The 11,788-nt window shown below is 36.1% G+C and overlaps 1 long non-coding RNA gene across 2 annotated transcripts in view; it reads left to right on the top strand.

Moving 5' to 3' along the window:
* The window catches only part of LOC118169496, a 149,898-nt gene extending 144,013 nt beyond the window's left edge, over positions 1-5,885 (top strand). For both annotated transcript variants that reach the window (XR_004752158.1, XR_004752157.1), the window contains 2 exons: positions 4,794-4,990; positions 5,777-5,885. This is a non-coding gene — a long non-coding RNA (uncharacterized LOC118169496). The remainder of the gene's footprint in view (positions 1-4,793; positions 4,991-5,776) is intronic.
* Positions 5,886-11,788: the final 5,903 nt, after the last annotated feature.

Below are 11,788 nucleotides of genomic sequence, written 5' to 3'. Positions count from 1 at the left end.
TTATTTTATTTTATTTTATTTTATTTTATTTTATTTTATTTTATTTTTCTTCAAGTTTAGCTAGATAATATTTTCAGTTGGAAAACATGATTTCTTTACCTTAGTTTTAAAAGTTTTCTGTTGAAGTGCAGCTGCTTCAGAATAAGGTATTATTCTAGACTAAGGAACAAAGTGTTTTTCTTTTATTAGTGTTAATACCAGATAAAGAGTAAAATAAAATAGATAAAATGTGATAATTTACAAAATACGGTGTTCTATAATAATTTTGTTTACTGGAAAAGCATTTGAATCTAAGAAGTTTTCCATGGGAGAGAGGCAGGAGGACTATTACACTATTTCCTATGCCTAACTGAACATGATGCATTTAAAATTACAAAGAGCGCTGTTACTTCATGTGTCTAGATACTAAATCCAAATGAAAATGTCTCTTAAAAAGTAATGCATGCAGTAGAGAAGTTTTTTTTTTACGCACATGTCCAACTTTAGGCTCCTCTTCTTCAATGATTCTAATGAGTGCTATTCCATGGAAGAAATTTCAGTTGTGTTATAATTCCTCTATACATTTTTGGTTTGATATCATGGCTCAAATGCTTCCATTCATAGAATGATAGAAAAGTTGTGTTCTTCTGCCCTAACTGTACGCGTTCTGTGACAGCAACAAAGTCCTCAACTTATGGTCTTAGATTGCTATTCTAGTGGAAGAGGTACTTTATGGCAAACTGCATATGATATGGTAGTTTTGGGTGAGCTTTAAGTTACGTGGTATTTAAGTTACACAGGATGTTTCATTCTGTTCTTAACCACTTAAAGCACAATTCTGAAACAAAGTTTTTCTGCTATAAACAAGATAAGTCCATCATGGACTGATATTTTTAAATGGAAAAACAAGTTAATTAACATTTCTATGGACATTTGACCAATTGTCTTGAAATTTTGCACAAAAGGTTTCCTTATTCTTCAAAAATAATGTTAGAGCTTTAGAAATACAAAGATGAGTTTAAAGGTAACACAGGGAGAAAAATTGGAAATTAAAATGTCAGATGCATTTAGCCCTCTCTCCATAGTAAGTCCATTCACTGATTAAATTGTGAGCAGACCCAGCTTTCTGTGTTCAGCATGCTTTTAGGCCAGATTTATGACACTTTGAGAGAGGGACCTGCTTAAGAGCCAAACCTATAGTTTGGTTAGCTGTATTTTAATTAGTATTTCTTTCTTGAAAGTCCTAAGACACTGCTGAATGCTTACATATTCTCAAGCCACTCTGTAAGACTGAAACACCAACGGAAAAAAATAGAAACTAGGCTTAATTTAAAATCTCATCTATATCACCCAGCTCTTAACTGAGAGAAATTTATTTTAATAACAAAAATGTGTGGAAATAACAATTTCAAAAGAGTGCTGGAGCGCTGAGCGATCTGAAGTCACTGTGCTGGTGTGTAGGGTTGACTGACATACACTGAAGTTATGAAGTTCTCATGTTCTGTTGACTGCTCAGTTTTCATGTCCTGTTTTTTGTTTTGTTTGCTTGTTTTTCCCAGTGATCTTTAACATTCAGTCAAAGAACAAGAAATGAGGATTGTAATGTTAAACTGGCTATCTCTGAATGAAGTCCTCTTTCATGAATGCCAGGTAACGTCTGGTACTGTGGTGGTTCAAACCCATTTATTTCACTGGAGTGAGCGATGGATATTGCAACATTGGGAGTTTTCTGAATTTAAGTGACAAAAACATTGTCAAAAAACTAACAAGACTGAAAGTTACCAGAGACTTAATTAAAAGGATGATCCGAGATGAGATGTGAGCTTATGGCACGTACATCAGCCATTCAAACACTTTCCTCTTGTCCTGCACCTCAGTGCAAGCAGCCACTGAGTGGTATCACCCAGTGTGTTGGATACCTGGGAGAGCACTATCGTGTCAGGACTGTGAGAGCTAGTGGATGCAAGTCTCTAATTTTTCTGGTTTTGATTCTTTCAGTTGCCTCAGTTTTCCCTTTATTTCAGTTGCTGTCCCAAGAATCACAAGTTTCCCTTGTTCTCTTTTCTCCGTCTTCCCTTCCAAGGTTGTGTTGGGGTTTGGCTGCTCCAGTTTCAAGAGGAAAAACAATTAAATATTTTTTTTCAGTTTGACTTGTGACTACATTGCATTATTACTTTTTTTTTTTTTTTTTAAACATCCATACCATTGGGTTGTAGTTTGCTTTTGCTTAGTTTTTGTTGTATATGCAATATAGCTGTCAGAAGAAAAAAAAGGCTTTATAATGGCATTTTTTCTACCTGTTCTGTAAAATACTAATTTTTGCATGTATACTTTCACTATTTCCACATTGCTGTGCTTGTAAATAAGTTATGATCACCAAAAGAATATTTCCATTGCTAATGAGAAGTACCGTGCTGTCAGATATAAATAATTCATTGCTTTTCATGTCATCTGCTCTTGATCAAAGAAACTTTTTTTTAAATTCTTATAGCTAACAAATCTCCCTACATGTGAATTCTTTTTCTTCAGAATGTTTTTATGCACTATTTAATTTTTAACTTTTCTAAACTTGGAACTCCACCTTTTTTTTTTTTAAAAAAAAAAAAAACAGCTGAGCTCAGTATACAATATTATATAAGTGAAACTCCATAAACATGCATAGTAAATACTATATTTCTGTCATATCGATCTGCTGCCTAGTTTAATAAAGCCTCGAGAGCCAGAGCTCAAAGGCATGATGGCAATAAAACATGGTATTAATAATCTCTTATAAGAGAAAAGTGACATTAGATCTAACGTAAAACTGGCATAAAATCCTGAGTCTAAAACAAGAATGCTTGTTGTTCTAAAATGTGATTCAGATCTTTTCTAAACACCCATTTATTGCATTTACTAAACATTCAGGAATACAAATCCATTAATGCACTGAAAACCAGCGATGGAGTTGACAAAGGCAAATGGTAAAGGCTTAGGTTTCCCTAGCTGGTGATGAAATCATGCTGCTTCGGGAGATGGGAAGTGTGGTCAGTAATGTAAGCATGTGATGTAACACACTATTAGAAAAGTCACAGAGAGAGAGGATCTGCTTTCAGCATCTGATATTTGCCCCAATTCCTTGTCCTTTTTTTTATTATTTTTAATTTTTAACCTTCCCCAAAATGCTTTTCCCTTTTACTCCTTTTTCACAGAGTTAATTTTCGGCATTTTACTGATGACTTTCACATTCTTCTGATTTTTTCCTCAGACTTGGAAGACTTGAGTTGCAGTTAGTTCTCTTTTCTTACATTAAATACTCTGCATGCTGTAAGGTAGCTGGGTACCATTTTCTCTATAGTCTCTGTTGCTCGGTCGATCATATAACAATCGTGGTTTTAGCAGTCCACTGGCATGCGATTATATGAGCATAGACAACATCTAGTCTCTAAATTAATGGCTATGTAGGTGAAATTGTTGGACGTGTATTTATTAGAATGGCTTGGACCTTGGCTTTTCATTTCTTTAAAAAAATGCTATTGACTGCACAGTCAAGGACTAATATTGCACTTCTTGTTAGTTTTGATAAACTAATATCCTTTAGGGTTTGATTTCAAAGCATTTATTTTTGCTTGTACTAAAACAGAAATGGAACAGAGACTTACTGGCTTGATTTGAATCTCTTGGAATAGAATGTAAATACATTGTTTAGCATTCTCTTGTGAATCAGGGTAGAACAAATCTTCTGTGGATTATAATCTAATGCCAGGACTTTATTTCTAGAACACATCTAGTAGGCTGAATTATGTCCACCTCCCTCTGTTGAAGCTTTTGATTTACTTCAGTTTCAAGACTGTGGAATAATAGAACTTCGTACTTGTGCTGCTTGTGCATAAATCTTTACCATATAAACTAAAAGTAATGGATATAGCTAGTGTTCCTTATTCATATTCATTTCTGCCAACAAAAGGGATTGTATCAGACAGCATGTGCTAAACTTGTACAGAGGAGGGAATTAAGTAATTACTTGGCTTTGGAAAATTGTACATGTATGGTTTAAAGGATCACTAGTATTTAGAGGAATGTGTTTGGACTGCAGAATAATTTGCCTCCATCTCTGTCTACTGAGCCTTCCGTAAAATTCAAATACAGGAGCAATGAAGTGTATCGCCATAAAAACCCTTCATACTTTCCCCTTTCTGTATAGTGGACATGGCTCACACTGGCCGGACAATTGATTGCAGTGGGTAAACGCTGATCTGTAAAGCCCAAATGAATAGTTTGAAACAGTTACTTGTGCTGTCTTGAAGTTCCAAACCCAATTTCAGTAATATTTACTATATGCAGCTGCAAATTAATATTCTGAGGAGATGAAATAAGATGGTAGCATGAAGACACCACAAAGAGCCCTTTAAATCAGTTGGTTAGAATTTTCACAGAAATGAATGTATAATATTTTGATGTGAAATAGCTGCCATTGTAGGCAATGAGATTATTGGTGTTTCTCTGCTTCATAGTGTTTCTATCTAATGTCTCAATTTCTGACACTTTTAAAAAAACTGTTACAACTCTGCACGTACTCACTAGGTCTGCCCAAAGTACTCTTGTCTCCAACCATAGTGCTTTACTTACCTGGCTTCTATACATGAAGCAAACAGTTTTTGCTTTTGTTCATAACTGATTAATTAGACTGGCAAACACTGCTGAACAAAATGCTATGTTTGCTTATTACTTCACACATAAATACAAAAACTCAATGTGTTTTAGACTGTAAGTCAAACATTCAGAAGCTAGGAACTTCCCTAATTACAGTAACAATTGAGCCCCTTCTCCATCTGCAGTTTGATACTACGCTGGACCTCATAAGCATGCCTCACACAGTGTGTGCACTGTTTCCACTTGGCATATGCCTGGTTGGCTTCTCAGAGAGAGCAGTGCACTTCCCTCCTCACCCAGCGGATGCTGTGCTGCTGCCTTCGGTGCCATCCTCAATCCCTGCTCTGAACACGAACCCCACATTTCCTCATAGACTTCTCAGGTACCCATAACTGCATTTACCACATTCTTCTTTGTCACTATACTCCTGCAAGATGAATGGCTGTTGGCCATTGTTTATGATAGAACATACTGCAGAGATTTAATGACATGTAATCTCCAATAAGGGTTTAATCTTAGCTACGCTATTGTAATACTTAAGATGCACATTTTAAAAGCAGCCTTAGTCTTAGCAGTTTCCACTGCTAAGAGTTTTTAGAGTTTTATGTTGTAAATTCAATAACATTTTTTTTTTTTTACATATCTGATGTGTTTCTGACAACTTTCTCAAAAAACAACAAAAAAAAATATAACCAGACCTGAGTCAAGCTTACTGACTGTCAGGGGTCTGGCAGTGCACAGTGAGACCCCTGGGCTCTTCCCTACAGGCCCTGTGATATTGGGGATTACTCAGTAAATGCAGCAGCTCCAGAAGGCAGAGGACACTCTACTTGTAAGTTTCACAGATAATTGCTGGCACAGAGGGTGGAAGTTGGGTTCTGTTACAAGCTGTGATGGGAATTGGTCCAATGAATAGAGAATGCTCTGCCTGTGTCCTTCAAGCTTTAGATTCCTTCTGCACCATCTTTATATCCTGCCCCACAATGAATCCTTTCTGGCAGACTTCTCATACTGGTCCCTTTCTTGCTCATGAGAAGTATTCAAGCCAGCCCTGCTAAGGATTTTTAATGACATTTCTATTCTTCCTGCCTTCTAAACTGTAGACCTCAAACAGTCTTCAGAGCTTTTTGTCCAGTCTGTATATTTGCTCTTTCTTCTGTCCTAACAGAGATCTGTTGACACTGTCCTATTCAAGCAGATGGAAAAAATGATGGCTGTGACAGAAAGGACAAGCTTCTTTCAAGTCTTTTTTTTTTTTTCCCAACAAGGTAAGAATGAGAAATCATTTCAAATAAAGTCAGCATTGTCAGCATTTTTTTTAATCTTTGAGATGTGGGGGTGGAGGCAACCATGATTGTCCTCAGCTGTGTTTTAAATTGCATGAGTAATTTTGGCTGATTTCTTTAAGTCAGTCTAGGACTGAATTATGACTTCGGAAGGCGTTATGCAAAATCCTTGCATTTTTGAGAAATGTTAAATAATTACATAAACGTAGTTTAAGTAATACAAAATCTGAAGAGTTTTAGCATTAGAGAGTGTTTTTATCTGTGCTTAATCCCAATGCTTTTGTAGGAGCCAGAATTCAGTCTAATGTAATAATCTCATTTGCATGATCATCACCTTTTATAATATGTAATTTAATGTGCTTAATATTTGTTAAGCTAAAATAACATTAATTATACAACAATGTTGATTTAAAATTTGTTTCTGTGATGTTACAAAATTTCCTGTGTCATGCAGTTTTGTTGATAGCCATTGCCCAGATAAAATGTACTGCACTACTGCAGTCCTCAGGTCTATCTTCATTCCAGTGTGTGATGTGCAGTCACTGTCTGTTGCGTGCCAGGAGGTATGTGTGATGTATCAAGGAACATGATGAGAAAGAGCCACAGCACTGTGCCAGAGCTGGGACCCATGCTGCCCCGCACAGTCTGTTAGGAAGAGAACTTGCTAGTATGTTATCTTGGCTCCTGTCCGGCCACATCTAGAGGGAACTAGTTTGTCAGTCACTGTTGTTGAGTCATGAAGCCAAGTAAGAAATAGATAATTAGAAGTTGAAAGAATAACAAAAGAAGTCTTCCTTGCCAAAAAGACAGAGCTCTGAGCATTTACAGAAAATTAAGCTTTATAGGTAAATTATAATTAATGGTATTTCATTTATTTGAAGGGACATCATCAATATCATTGTCATTACATTATAGCGCAGTTATTTTGAAAGAATGTCTTACAAGTTTCATTGGTATGCTTTCAGTTCTTGCATAGAATTTAATTTACTAATAACATTTTTGGCATGAACCTGGTGTTATTTTACTTAAATACATAAATTCTTATATAGTGCAATTAAAAATATTTTTTCTTAGTGCTTAAGCATAATTTTAAAATCTGAAACTGTACATTATCATGTTAAAATCTGCAATACAGAAAAAAATACAATATTGACAATAACAATAAAAAGTCATGACAAAGAGGGAAATGCACCAGGGAAAAGCTGGGAGAAATGATCTGTGATACAATTTCATCTAATTTAATCTTTTATTTTTTGACCGTGATTAACTGGATAAGAAGCAATGGGCTTGGAATCTCAGAAAACAAAAGCAAAAACATTTCAAGTTATTCGTTAGAAACTATTTGTATCAGAAAGCATGGAAATATGTTGGTGGAAAAGCTGTAGAGTCTCTAGTATTGGAGTTATTTAAGAACATGGTAGACACAGATGTGTCAGAATGAAATAAATATAGGCAGCTGGCATAGGGGATAGAATAAATAACCCCTATTTTTTGTCACTGGAAGTTACGAAGGCATTGAAGAAAAAAAATGAAAGTGCATGCAATATTTTTAGTTTCACGTGGGGAAATACAGGCAAAGACTTTACATGACACGTGATGGGAAATTTCTGTGCAGCTCCAAGGAGATTTTTAGTGAGGTGATTCCTCAGTACTACACATTTAGAGATGAATTTGAGGGGCTCAGTAATGAACAAGGATGGGGATAAACGGAAAAATGTTAATGTAATGTGGGTTTTCCCTTTTCTAAAGCATAATCCACTTTCAACTCACTTAACTCTGTTAAACTCCCTTGAAAATCTCATTCCCCAGCACTGTTTTATAATTGGCTCGTGTAACCTGACCACAGGGAAAGAAAAACCAGCATTACACTATCGGATTTCTTTTCTGCTATTTTCCACTTCAAAGGATAATTAATTTATTAAGAAGGAATTACGGTGGCTGATGGACTTCCCCTGTGGTTAGGTACCATCAATGTGTTTTCAGTCCTATAAACGCCTGTCATGTGCTGGAAGCAGAGTTCTTGACCTAAGAAGTTTGAAAACTGGGGAAAGATAGAAATGAGCTGAGTGGTTAAAGACGTACCTTTATACACCTGAGAAATTCAGAAGAGCCTTAAGGGACACAGGCATTAATTTCCTATTCAAATACTGTGTAGATTTGAGCGCCTAACATCTTTTGGCGGATAAACCCCAGAGGTTTAGGACTGCTCCGTAGTAGAGTGGAAAAGGAACTTGCCCTATTCTCATACATTTTTTTTGTCCTTACTGTTTCCCTAAGAACAGGTTGTTTCCCCCCCACACACCCCACCCCCCTTTTTTTTTTCCACCTTTAAAGAGAAGTGCAGCTTGTGTCAACTGTGTGAGTATTAGTTGAAATTGCAATATTGCCATTTATCAATGCTCGTGTCTCAGACCAGTTAGATTGGGACTTCTAGCATGAGTATTTTGAAAGCAACTGCTACCAAATTGAAATCATCTTGTAGTTAACTTTTCCCCTCTCAGAACTGAAACATTTTGCATACCAAATAACATGGTAAAGAAACTACTATGCAACTGAAATAAATGGTTCTTGGAGAGTGCTAATGACATTTACGCTGGCTGCAGCAACCTCAGGGGTTGATCTTTTGATGTTCTGCTGATAAGATTACCAGCATTTCAGTTCTTCAGGGTTTGAAAATAAATCCTTAGAGAACATAGCTACATCCACAGCATTTTATTCTTAAGTTTGGTAAAGGCCATTATGATGTTAGAGAAAATACTGTTTGTTCATTAAAGTGTTTATCAGGACTGTTAGGCCCCGGAGAACTTGAGGAATCTTGTTGATCTGGAATGAACTTTCCTTCCCTGCTCTGTGCCTCCCTTTGGCACAATGTCCCTGAAGGGCCTCTGGAGGCAAAGTAATCTACTTGGAGTGTGGTTCTGTGGCATTTTTGGCCTGTAGATTCATGTTAACATTAAGACACCATTTTCTTTGTGTGTTAGGCAAAATTCTTGTCTATTGCAGAGGCAGCAGTAATGACATGACTATTAAGTGAGGCTAAATGAGCCTGCAGTATGTAGTGGCTTTCACTGCATGGTTACCTAGCTGACGGTCAGAATTCAGATGTGAATTTCTTTCAATGGAAAGAAATGTGGTGTATCCAGAGGACATTTTTTTCCATCCCTGGTGATTTTACTACAGGTGAATGAAAGGTAGAGTCTTAAATACAGATTGAATTAGTTGTTACTATACTCATTTCAACTGGGCTAGTAGCAACAAGCAATTATAAGTGGGCATTTAAAATGTGTGCTAGTGGCCATTTTGATTCACAGATGGTCTGGTAAATAATTTCTTATACAGAAAAAGTTCCTGTTAGACTTCAGAAGAAACTGATCCTGAATACCAATGCTTCAATATGTACTCAGAACTCATGAAACTTGTCAAACATCTATGTTATGTGTTGGGGAGAAATGATGACTTCAATCTAAAGGGAGGTGTTTTTAGTTAGATGGTCTGTTAGACTCGCATCAACACAACGTCTACAGGTATTTTAAAAGCATCAGCATTAAGCTGATGGGAGAAATTACAGAAAGTGATTTGAGGCTGGTATAAGTAATAGTATGGGAAGAAGCTAATTGGAATAGAAAGATTCTTGAGAGAGGGAGAGTTACTTGCATAGGCACTGGGATACAGGTTTTTCAGCCAGGTGGTTAGCACACTTACTTCATAGTCACAGTGAACATTTGATTTCCTGTAAGCAAAACTCAAAGCATAAAAGAAAAAGCCAAAAGATAAAAGTTATGTTAGGGTTCATGCCAGAACTGTTACACATCCCATCTTCCCTCTATATTCTAGAGCCTTGTCACCTTGCTGTTTCTTACATGATCAGTATCTTTTACCCTCTACTGCCAGTCCACCCGGTTCAATCAGGCTGATATTTTTGCTCCCAGTTAGGCTTGATAAAACAGCAAGATTTGTTTGTGAAAATGTAATGATCTATAGTTTCTGTCTGCGAAGGAAAAGGTGTGACATGCCAGCTTTGTGGTGAGGTATACACCATGCAGAGATGGTTTGTATACCTTTTGAAAAAAGGAGAATTTAGGACTGGTCATTCAGAAAACTGCATTGTATGAAAGTACATGAAATATTGGATAGACATGAGAAAAGAGTTCTACGGTAGAGTCTCAACAGATGTAAATATACATAGTTTCATTAAAAGACATGCTGATTTTTTCCAGCAAAGTATCTAACGCTGTCTGTGGGGCTGTTTCCTGACATCAGTCTCTCTTTCATTTCCATAGTTTAAAAATCTGTTCTGTATCTCTAGAAGAGGTTAAGAACTATAAAGCTAAGTAAAGGGTAATTTAGAAATGACTAATAAGAAAATCCATGGATATGGAAGGTTTTCTAAATTATATTTGTTCAAATTATGCTTATGTAAAAGCTTCAGCATGTTGTGAGTTCTGGGTCTTCCTCTTCACTTTTGTTAGCCAGGAGAACAGCATACAGAGAATCCAGAACTTGGCTACCCTTCTGCATTTCTGTTCTCTGCACTGGGGTGATTTCTTAGGGCTGGTACCAAAGGAGAATCAGGCTAATTTGCATGGCAGATTAGTTTGCATGTTTGTATTTGGGGAGTTTGCCGAACTGCTTGGTTTTGAATTTTCCTTGACTTAACAATTTAAATTAAATTTAACTTGAAAACATAAAGTTTGCTTAAGTTATAAATTGCAGTGCAGTCTGTTTAGGTGTATCTTGTAATTGATCTCATGCAGAGATCATAATTCACTGAGGACTTTTTAAATACTCTTTCTCACATCCAGGAGAAAGTATCCCAAGAATTCAGGAGGCTGTCATTGCTCAGTTCTACTGAGAATAGCCCACTGACAAACAGTTTTTTGCACTTAAGTGCATTATTAATGTATGGTTTGGTTGTTTACTTTGTATTGCAAGGATATATTTTTATTCTGTAGAGGATACCTGGAAATTATATCCTATTCCATCTCTCTGTAAATCATGCAAATATCTAAAATTTGTGACCAGCAGAGGTGTGGATTCTCTAAAGAGAGATAGAGGTGGTTACTTGGTGTGTGTAAAAGCATGCCAAAATGATCCTCAGCAACTTGTTATTTTATATTTTAATAACATCTAAGTTTATTTTGATTTTGAAAAATCAAGACAATAGGCTATTAAAACTAATAATAATAAAAATTACCTCACAGTGGTTCTGTAGTAGAAACAATAAAAGCAAGAAATTGCAATTGAAATAAGATTTACTTGTCTTTCAGATAGATTTTTCTTACAGGTGTGAAATGATATTACTCTGTTTATGTGCTTGAATTTGTTTTGAAGAGCACTACAAATGAGTGCTCAGAGGCCAAGAGTTGAATATACATAAAATGATTTAGTCTGTCTTCCAAAGTAACCTTCTTTTGTGCTTACTTAACTTTCTGCTCTCAAAGAATTGTTGATGCTTTTGTACCTGTAGTTAGAAAGGGAATAGTGATGTGTGAAGGTGATAGTATTTTCTGCTAAAATGATAAAGCTTCTGAGAATGATTCTTGCTTGCTTTAATACAAGTTTTGCATAGGAAGATAGGGTGCAGTTGAGATGAGGCTTAATTAAACAATGCAGAGAATAATAAAGGTATTAGTAACAGTCTCAGCTGATGAGGAAAATGCACAAAACAATCTACCCTGCTTTATGTTTCTACAAGACAGTGCTTCATCAGAAATGAAAACGAAATAGAACTGCATCCTGAAAATAAGGAGGGTACTATGGTGCCTAAATTTTAGGCTCCTATTCTTTGGAATATGTAAAGCTGAATCAATACCACACATTCTGATTGCCTTTAAAGTAAGAGAGCAACATTTGAATTTAGGCATCCCGAAGTCATGAGGCTGCTCATTTGGATT

This window comes from Oxyura jamaicensis, chromosome 6 (assembly GCF_011077185.1).
Source record: "Oxyura jamaicensis isolate SHBP4307 breed ruddy duck chromosome 6, BPBGC_Ojam_1.0, whole genome shotgun sequence".
Lineage (NCBI taxonomy): Eukaryota > Metazoa > Chordata > Aves > Anseriformes > Anatidae > Oxyura > Oxyura jamaicensis.
This window is presented reverse-complemented; position numbering and strand designations above follow the sequence as displayed.